Consider the following 10,475-nt stretch of genomic DNA (forward strand, 5'->3'; position numbering starts at 1 on the left):
TCTATCTATGTGATAGAGAACATGTAAGTGATCGTTTGATGGAGCCATTTGTGATTGATTTCACATGAGGTTCTAAAGAAAAGAAAAAAAAACCTCGGGAAACGTTCTTAAATATGGTAAGGCCTCTCTAGAGTCCAATATTGTCTTTGCATTTACCTAAATGTCGCTAAAAGAAAAGCAAAAGAGGAATGAATCTGAGTTATTAATATTATTTTTTTCTTGATTTATTTTTTTAGCTGCCTTCTGGCTTCGATCAGAGATAGTTTACATAAGTAAAACCAAATTTGGTTGGATTATATGTATTTTTCTTTCTCTGAGTATTTTGGAATCGTACCACCTGCATTTATACGTAAAACTTTTAAATGTAAAAGAACCATGTGCCTGGAATTCAAAAGATTAACTGTGGCCTAGACTTTTAAGTGGGATTGTAGCATTGGAAAGTGAATGGATTTTCCAAGACCACTCATTAGCCTTACTGTCACCTACTTAGGCTTAACTAAAACCAGACACCCATAGAAAACTAAATTGGAAGAGACTATAACGCAAAAGTATGAGCTGAGCTGGCAGAGAAAATATGAAGTAAACCTCACATTTCAAAGTTTTGTTCAAATGTAATCCAGGTGAGCCTTATGATTTACAAGGGTTCTGTCCACCATAAAGCAGTAAATATCAAAAGTGCAGATATGGAGGGGATGAGAAGGGGGCTGGTTTGCGGAGTTTTTGTGTCTCCTTTTTTCCTCATAAGGGCACTTCCTCTTCTTCTCATAGAGTGGGATCTGCACATTCGGTCTGTATTTGCTTCCCCTTCTTGTTCATTTGATAGATCTTGCCGGATGAGCAGAGTAACAAGGGTCCATATGGATTCCTTCTGGCAATCGGATGCCTCATTTAGCTGGTAACACGGGGAGCTGTGACTGTTTAAACCAGACTGATCCCATTAGATCTGCAGTACCTGGGCAACAGGGATGGGCTTCAAAAATTTTAGCAACGGGTTCTCTACCCAGTTGCTGGGTAGGCATGGCCGTGGTGAGCGTGGCCTAGTCGGCTTCCTGCACCATGGCGTTTTTGCCCTCTGTGGGCTCAGGAGGATTTCCCAGGCCTCCGGAGGCTCTCTGGAAGTCCGTTTCCATCCTTCCCGAATTTCTGGGAGACCTATTTTTTGCCCTCCCTGAGCCTCTGTGTGCGCCCTGTACTTACCGGGCCATGTGGGGACTCCTGGGAGGGGAGGAGTGGGGTGGGTGGGGCCAGCCAGGAGTGGGATTTGGTGGTTCTCCGAACTACACAGAATCTTAGCGGGGGGGAAAAAGCATCCTATATATTTGCAAAAGTCTGGGGGGGGACATTTTATCCACCTGTACAATGTAATCGATGTTAAAAAACAAAGAATTCTAAATATATGCTGGGAATAGGTCACTATCAAGTACAGATGTGTCAGACCACAGATGAGAGAACAAGGAATGCCAATGATAATGCAGCCCTTCATATTTTCAAATGGAGCTAGCAATTTGGATGAGAAATGGGATGTGATATTTGGTTGAGTCACATCCAATATTCCAAAGGAGCACAATTTTTAAGGTTTATTAGTTAGACACCAAATAACTCCTCAGATGTTTCCTGTTCAGGACAAAAATGACACTGTTTTATCAAAAGTGTTTTAGACTGTCTCACGTGCACATTATTCCTAGAAGATATATGGAATAATACAATGCAATCTCACATAGTGATACGATCTTTGGTTACTGACACACTATTTTCTATCTGAACTCCCAGTGTATTTATCTGGAAAGTAGAACAGCCCAAGGCATCTCATAGGAAGATTTTGCATCACTTTCAGATCAGGTCAGATGATACAGGCTTGTTTTGAGAACTGGCATTTTTCTGGCTCTCTGTCAGCCAGAAATGAGCGCAAAGGTAGCCTTTTCTTATTCAAAGCTGGTACTTCTGGGACTCTGTTTTCCAAGTACTGGGAACTCTTGCCTTTCCCAACATACCAGAGTTTCACCCTTGGCAAGGCAATAAATATCTTGGACACTCACAAGTTTAGCAGCAGAAGATTCCAAGACAGCATTTAGCAATAGCATTTAGACTTATATACTGCTTCACAGTGCTTTCCAGCCCTCTCCAAGCAGTTTGTAGAGTCAGCATATTGCCCTCCAACAATCTGGGGTCCTCATTTTACTGACCTTGGAAAGCTCTTGATGAAGCTTAGATGAGTTGTTTCTCTGGCATTGTAAAAGAAGCTAATAAAGATGAGCAGCTGCTGCAGACTGTAGACATCTAACCATCATTGTAGGTCAGCTTCTGGTTTTAGATTCTGAATTTCTTTCTCCCACCCTTAGACTGGAACAGTTGTCTTGCTACCAGTGTCTCGGCCTTGACTGTTGAGGGCATCTGCATCGTGCTTCGATAACTGCCTTTCTTGCTCCCTGATTCTTAACTTCCAGCCTTGCTAACTTCACATTTTACACCCTCTACTGGCGCCTGGACTCAAGCAAGCCATCTGTGTCAAAACAGTGTATATGTGTGTGTGTGTGAGAGAAAGAGAGAGAGAGAGAGAGAGAATAATGCATGAAGAGAACCAGACAGCACTTTGTAAGCTGTCTACTTACTGTGCATATGTATATGTGCCCATGGGAAGAATTGCAAAGATCAACAAACAATCAAGAAGCCCATACCAACTCCAGTTGAGTCTCAATGTGGAATTTGAGGCACTTGCCTGGATTGTTTAAGACTTCTTTCTGACTTTCCCTAACTCCTCCCATTACAGTAGGATATAACCTCAGTTAAAAGATACTAGAAAAAGCAGGTGAACCTGAAGTTACCTGTAAGGTATTAGAAATTAATGATGATGTAGTGCAGTGAGAGTCACAAGGTAATAGGTTGTTTCCTCCCCACCCTTTCAACTATTATCCTTTGTGTTACTCCCCATTGTGGAGCTTGTGTGTGTAGCAATTGATTTTATTTCCTAAATAATTCCTTAAGATTTTCTTTTTCAGGGAATAAGAAGAGAGGACTTTTTATTTCTCTATATCTGTTCAGAAGAGCGGGCACTGATGTTTTTACCTAGGTGGGAAAAAAACTCAGTATGACTTAGGGTGACTCCATTGTGTTCCCTGTGTCCAAGGCACCTTAGTGAAGACAATTCTGGGGTTAGTTTTAGGTTTTTCGGAAGGATTTGGGGAATGAAAACAATGGTAGGGTGGAAGTATTATGAACGAGAACATAATTCAAAGCAGGAACATGGAAATAAGGTAAAAGCTTATCATTCACTGTGCATTAAACCCGAATGGAAAATATTTTAGTATGGAAAGAACATTTATCCTATACTCCTTTCAAGGGACAAAGCTTTATTATAAGTGTCTATTCCTTAATGGGCGCACACTAATTGACTAATTTGCTATATATTCCTGTGTTCAAGTGGAAATAACTGAAGGAATACATGCAAGCTGGACACAACCAGTTTTTATGAATCAACTGAAGAAAAGTTAAAAAAACAACAACGAATAAAACTCTGCCCAGCAATCCAGGTCTTTCAAACTACATGAGTTGCAATGGGGGCCCGAGAGATGTTTAATAATAGACACATAACACATTCAATTATTAAGATTTTTCAGCAATTGTTATCAGCTTCCTACTAGGCTGTTTGGCTAAGACACTTTATGGATTTCCTTCGCTCAGGATGACCTCATGGACCCAGTATTATGTAAGAAATAACAAACTGGCACTTACTTTATCTTAGCACAAAGAACCATTTTTACCCCATACAGAGTGCTGCCAATATAAACCAATATAACAACCAATATAAACAAAGTTGCAGCATTTCATACATTATTTCCTCCACTGTAGTGAATGTATTTTCAAGACAACTTCGGATCAAGTTAATATTTCAGGTGAGTTCTGTAACGGATTCTCTTAAAGTCAAGCCCTGTTCAGAAAACCCCTTACTTCCTTAATTACCTATTGCCTTAAGAGTGGGTTGCATGAATGTGTCACATGATAAGAATTTATTATCTGGGAGTTCGCCTTGACTTTTCTTGGCTAGCATATTCAGATGAACTGCAAAAGAGACTTCTGTAAAATGCCTATACGTTAACAAAGAAATGTAATGAGAAATCTTCACACAACCCAGTTTTGGTTAACCCAACTCATAATGGCCTATCCTAGAACTTTTCCCCCATGCTGAACAGAGGTCCTAATTACCCATTACTGAATTATCAGAAATCCATTGCTGATCTGTCTCCAACCCCTACTGCCGGTTTCAATTCACCTGGCATTTTAGTCAAGAAAAATGCCAAAACTTAATAAATTTTGCACGCGGCTTGACTAACCATTGGATGGCAACAGAACTGAGAGTGGGAGAAATTCCACCCTAACAGTGGTGAAGCTGAAGACCACTTAAACTTGTATTAATATGCGTTAGATGAAAAGAAAAAAAAAGATATTGGGAAAAAGAATGAGTACACAAACTGGAATGTGGAAAAGAAGGTAGCTGTTTTGTTTCCTTTTTCTTACTTTTTCCTTGGTTCAGTTTTATTAAATAAAGCCAAGAGAGAGCGGTAATATCTTATTGTGTCAATTTTGAGACTGTGAGTGGGAGGAAGTAGATAGGATTTTGTGTGTGACAAGTTATTACATTCATGTCTCTTCTGAATAATATACAGTATGCAGCCAGGGAAGGGATGGCAGCATAGGTAATGAAGGTGATAATTACTTTGGCTGATAGCAATAGACTTATATACCACTTCATAGAGCTTTACAGCCCTCTCTAAATGGTTTACAGAGTCAGCCTATTGCCCCCAACAATCTGGCACCACATTTTATATGATCTTGGAAGGATGGAAGGCTGAGTCAACCTTGAGCAGGTCAGAATCGAACTGCCAAACTTCAGTCAGCCGGCAGTCAACAAAAGTAGCCTGCAGTACTGAACTCTAACTACTGCGCCACCACAGATCCCTTTTTTTTTCTGCAGCAGGTGGCTCTGAAGGCAGAGATTCATACCTTTGTCTTCTTCTTGTTTGTTCGTTTGGTGCCTTTGAGTGAGCCTTGATTCTTGGTGGCTGTATTTATTTATGAAATTTAAGTGCTGCCCATTTCACTGCTGCAGCAACAACACTGAGTGGCTTACACAATGATAAAAGGGTGATTCAAAATGATTAAAAATTAAGAAAAATCAAATGAAGACTAAAACCAAGAAGATAGGTGACATTGGGGTGGGATTCTTCTCTCTACCCCATTGACTGCCTCCAGCATAGAGCACCCCTATTGGGGTCCCAGGCTAGCAACCAGTTTTAAGACTCTTCCAGAAAGCCAGGAGGATAAGGGCCTTGTAAATGTACAAGCCCGTGTGGGTTTTTTTGGCAACAATTTTGGGAAGTGGTTTACTATTGCCTTCTTCCTAGGGCTGAGTCTACTGCAATTTGCCCTCCGTGGGGTATCCTTGAAGATAACCTGAAAACTTCCGCTGGCAAACAATATAACGCCCTCCCTCCTGATTAATGCATCAAATCCAGTGTGTTAAAACAACTCCCATTTTGTGGCAACTGTACTGCCTGCCAGTAGAATTTCCAAGTCTAAGACAGTCTGAAGATAAGTTCTTATTAAGTCCTATTGAACTCTTACTATCTTCTGGACCATTCTTCCAAGTGGAACCACCACCCCTGGTGCAGTCTACTAGTTGGGCACAGAGGTCTGATCTTCTGAAATAAGATCTGTGGGACAGAGGCCCATAAGACAGCTGTCTTAGTCTTAGTAGCAGTTCCCTACATACAGAATACTCTGTTTCCTGAGGTTGGGATATCCCTAACTAAGAAGAGTATGAAAGTCTTTTTCACAGAGATTTTGAAATGAAGATTCCCAGCAGTGATGGCCAATGGGTTTGTTTGTATGTGGTTTTAGCGTTACATTGTGCTTTTATGCTTTTAGTACAGTAATCTGGCTAGTGTGCAAGGAATGGGTGGCTTACAAGTTTGCAGTCTAACAGTCAGTCAGTCAAACACATTTTAAACTCATTATTGTAACTACCCAACCATTAGCTTATGTTCTCCAGACTCCATTTCGCACTAATGAGAGCCAGTTTGGTCTAGTGGTTAGGGGGCTGCCCTAGAAACTAGGAGACTGTGACTTCTAGTCCCCCCCTTAAGACATGAAAGCCAGCTGGATGACTTTGGCCAATCACTCTCTCGTGGTCCAACCCATGTCACAAGGTTTTTGTTGTGGAGAATATAGGAGGAAGGAGTATTGGGTAGATTTGCTGCCTTGAGTCACTTATAAAGTAATAAAGATGGGATGAAAATATAATAAATAAAAAAGTGGTAATTCTTTCGCCTTTCTTCTGGATTCTAAGGTTCAAAGGGGCTAGACTTCTGGGCCTTTCCTTCCTTCGTTCCTTCCTTCGTTCCTTCATTCCTTCGTTCCTTCCTTCCTTCCTTCCTTCCTTCCTTCCTCCCTCCCTCCCTCCCTCCCTCTTTTCCATGGAATTGCGATTGGGGGAATTATTTGTTGCAGGACCATAGTGGCTCAGGAACAGCAGTGATTTTTTCCCCTCTTTGTTCTCAGAGTTTTATGTTGACAGGAGTGTAGACAATTGCTGATTGCTGTTTAACAGTTTAGGGAGTGTGAATGGTGGCAGTACGGAAGTGGCCTGAAAAACATTTTAGGTCATTGTGGGCTGGGATGAAAGGTGGGGGTGGATAAATGTCTGCGGCCATGAAAGAAAGGAAAGGAGTGCTTTGTTATGTTTCTCTGCGATTAAGCAATTTGCGAAATGTTCTCAGAAAAATATCTTCTCAGAAATTTCAATTTAGCTCTGCTCAAATTGGCTCTGGGCAAAAAAAAAAAAAAAGGGAAACTATAGGAAAAAATGATGGCACTCTTCAGCAATTTTTCAATTTGCTAACATGCTGAACTTGGAAAGCTGGCTGGAGGAACAGGCTTGTTTTGACAGTGAGGGCTTTCAGCAACATGAGACTAGACCAATACTGGTAATGCTGCAAGGGCAATTATGTAAAGATTGGCTTTGTGGGCAGTTTCTCCAGGCCCACATGATCTGTTCTACCTGCTTCCAGTTTCTTTAAAACTCCATTGGTTCAGGGCAATGAAGTTTCCATTCCTTTATTGCCTATGCTTGGGGCTTTTCAGCCTCACTATAGTTTCACCAGGCTGAGTTTTTATGTTAAATAGACAACAACAGAGGTGGTATTCAGCAGGTTCTGACCAGTTCTGGAGAACCGGTAGGGGAAATTTTGAGTAGTTCCGAGAACTGGCAAATATCACCTCTGACTGGCCCCGCCCCTATCTATTGGCTGCCTCCCGAGTCCCAGCTGATCGGCTGGGTCTTCTTTTGCTGCCCTGCACAGGAGAACGGAGCTGAAAAGTATTCTATTCTGAGAAAGCGGCAGGGAATAACGAGGCGAGACAAGCTAATCAGTTGCCAATGGTTTATTAACATTAACAGAGAACAGCTCAACTGACTGTATGGCAACAATGAACAGGGCGTTTGACAGCTCTTATATACTAGCTGCTTTGGCCAGGCAGCCAATCAGCTCTCAGGATAGTCCTCTGTCTGCTCCAGACTGGAGTGAAGACTTCGGACACGACAGAAAGCAGGTTAGTGAGGTGAGGTGGGAATGGAGATTTTGCAGTATCCTTCCCCCGCTATCCTGCCCACCAAGCCACGCCCACAGAACCGGTAGTAAAATAATTTGAATCCCACCACTGGACAACGATATTCCTAACGAATTTAATTGATGGTGGGTAGATGAAAACAATCCCAGAAGTTGTGGTTTCCTTTCTCTTTTGAGTATCTGGCCTGCTTATTCCTGTCTTTTACAAGATGGTAGCTGAAGCAAAGATCATAAACATCTGGGTTGAGAGGTTTAAGCAGGAAGGTGTAATTAATAAACAATATTCCCCCCCCCACTCTATATTCTGTAGCAGGACCAGAGTGCTACCACCCTGCAACCATGGTGTAGCAGTTATGGTACTGGCCCAGAACCAGTTTGCTCTAGTGGTTAAATAAAATGGCCTTTTTTTGGCTTCATTTGCAATTGTTTTTTTGGCTTCACTGCAATTGTTAAGTGAAACTGGCTTCCCCATTGACTTTGCTTATTTGAAGTCCTCTGGGAAGGTTACAAGTGGTGATTGCATGACCCTGGGACAGTCATAAAATATATCCTAGTTGCCAAGTGCCTGAATTTTGATTTCATGACCGTGGGGATGTTGCAATGGTTGTAAGTGTGAAAAACAGTCACAAGTCCCTTTTTTTCAGTGCCATTTGAATGATTACTGAATAGTTGTAATCAAGGATTATTTGTACTTATCCAATCCCACCCACTTGAAGTTAAGAATTGTCATGGGTGGCTGTTTTTATCACTGGCAGGTAAACTAAGATGGAAGACAAAGCCAAGAAATTCCACCTTAGCTAATCTCATGTTAAAATGGAAACAATCCCCTCTCTGATTTTGTTATAGTACTGAAGCAGAATAAGGCTGGGCCACAACGGCAGCACAATTTATGCCAATATTCCGGTCTTCTGACTCAAGGGCTGGAGAAATGCACTTTAACATGGCCACGAATGCACAAATGAGTGCACAATTTGAAATATTTCAATCAGCTTGCTGAATGGAAAAGCTATGCTTCATGCTGCAAACAACCTTGTGTGTGTGTGTGAGGCGGGGGGACAGTGGATGTCAGCCTGGGAAGCCATTTTTCTCCTGGAGCTTCTAGGCTGCCACATTTAGTGCCTGGGAATTTGGGAGGGGGGTTTAAGGAGCAGTGGATGATTAGCCACAACATTCTTTTCTAGAAGAGTCAAGGACATTTCACCCTGCACTTGGAGGGGAGTGACTGGGAATAGTCTCTGGATGGGATAAAGATATGATTGGGCCATGTAATGGACTGATGAAGGCAGGGAATGGATCTTTGATTTTCTTTTGGGGGAAGGGAAAACCTGGAACTCTCAGATTTGGGTTTTCCCAGATGTGCCAATATGACATCTCTAATAAAGTGGAACTTTGAGAAGATGGTTGTCTCAGAGTTGTCTGTTTTGGAGATTGGAATGCTGACAGCACAAACCAGATGGCAATATTTTAAGAAAGCACTGTTTTCATTGGTTAGCAACTCATTCTTCCCTCTCCCCATCATAAGGAGGCTTAGAAACTGTAAATAAGGAAGATAAATTCACAGGAAAATAAGCACTCCTTGCAAGGAGGCTCTGCTGAACTCCCTAACCTGGACCCTCAACTTGCTTTTCTGAATAGCAATTCTGAGTGCCCTAAAGATGAAAAAATAGAAAGCACAGGGGGAGGGGGGAAATGGACAGTGGGATGCTGATGCCAAAACAGGCCTAGGCCATTGCTTTTTTTTAAAAAACCTAGCAGAGAATTGGGGGAAAGTCTTCATCATATCACTTCAACCCTCAAAAGAAAACCTGCAGGTGTATCTGCAAAACAAACGGCTGATTTCTTTTGAAAAGAAATGCAGATTTTTTTCAGGTGCATGAAGAGAAAACACAGCAGCTCCCTCATATTATTGAAAGCTCCAGATCTGGGCTGAAAAGGAGGCTAGCCAATCTTGCTTGTTAATGGCTTTTCAGAATCAAAAGATACACATTAGTTCAATCCTGGGGATCAAACTTGAAATGACACCCCAATCTTTGACTGGTTATAATTTCAGAAAACACCAATTAAAATACTGTAGTTTATTAAGACACATGATTATGGCTGTGAGGACAGACTTATTGCAATACTAGAGAAAAGGCACAGTACTAATGATAAAATGATTGAGAACAGAAACTTGGAGATTATCCAGTAGATACCTTTAATTTTGCCATTACTGGATAATATATACAATATATATTTAATATATATATATACATAACCCTAACCCTAAATTTTACCAAGTATGGCTTCCATATATATTACACAGACAAGGTAAGGTAAACACAAGCATTTAGATGATAGTTTCTAAGGGTTACGCTTATAGGTGATGGGATCCTCTGTTAATGGTATTTTCCTTTCAAAATATTGAGTGAAAGGTGGATCCTTTTCTGCATCACACATTCCAATCAAGACCCAAAGCTTCTGATTCTGAAGACCCATCAAAGCAAAAGATTTTCCACAGTTAAAAAAAAAAAGTCAGACAGCAGCAAAACGGTTCATAACTCAAAGACTCCAAGGAGGTTTGGAAAAAGCTCCTTGGAGACAGAGCTAGTTGCACAGTGAAACAAAACAGAAGGAGGGAGTGATCGTGTAGCAAATTTTCTTGGTGTATTTTGAGGTTACAATTTGTGATGCATAAAATACTGGAGCAAAACATGATTGCATGTCTCTTTTTTCTTTATATTTAAAAGGACATTTTTGTAGAGGAAAGATAAGAGGCAATTAAAGAGTGACCTCTCCTTTGAATCAAGCTCATTTTCTGGTACCAATATGAACACATCCAAGCTATTTTTTAATAGAACAGTGCAGATGAGGATT

Source organism: Notechis scutatus, chromosome 1 (genome assembly GCF_049901735.1).
Source record: "Notechis scutatus isolate UNSWTSFEM ecotype Mainland chromosome 1, rNotScu1.2, whole genome shotgun sequence".
In the NCBI taxonomy this organism is placed as follows: Eukaryota; Metazoa; Chordata; class Lepidosauria; order Squamata; family Elapidae; genus Notechis; species Notechis scutatus.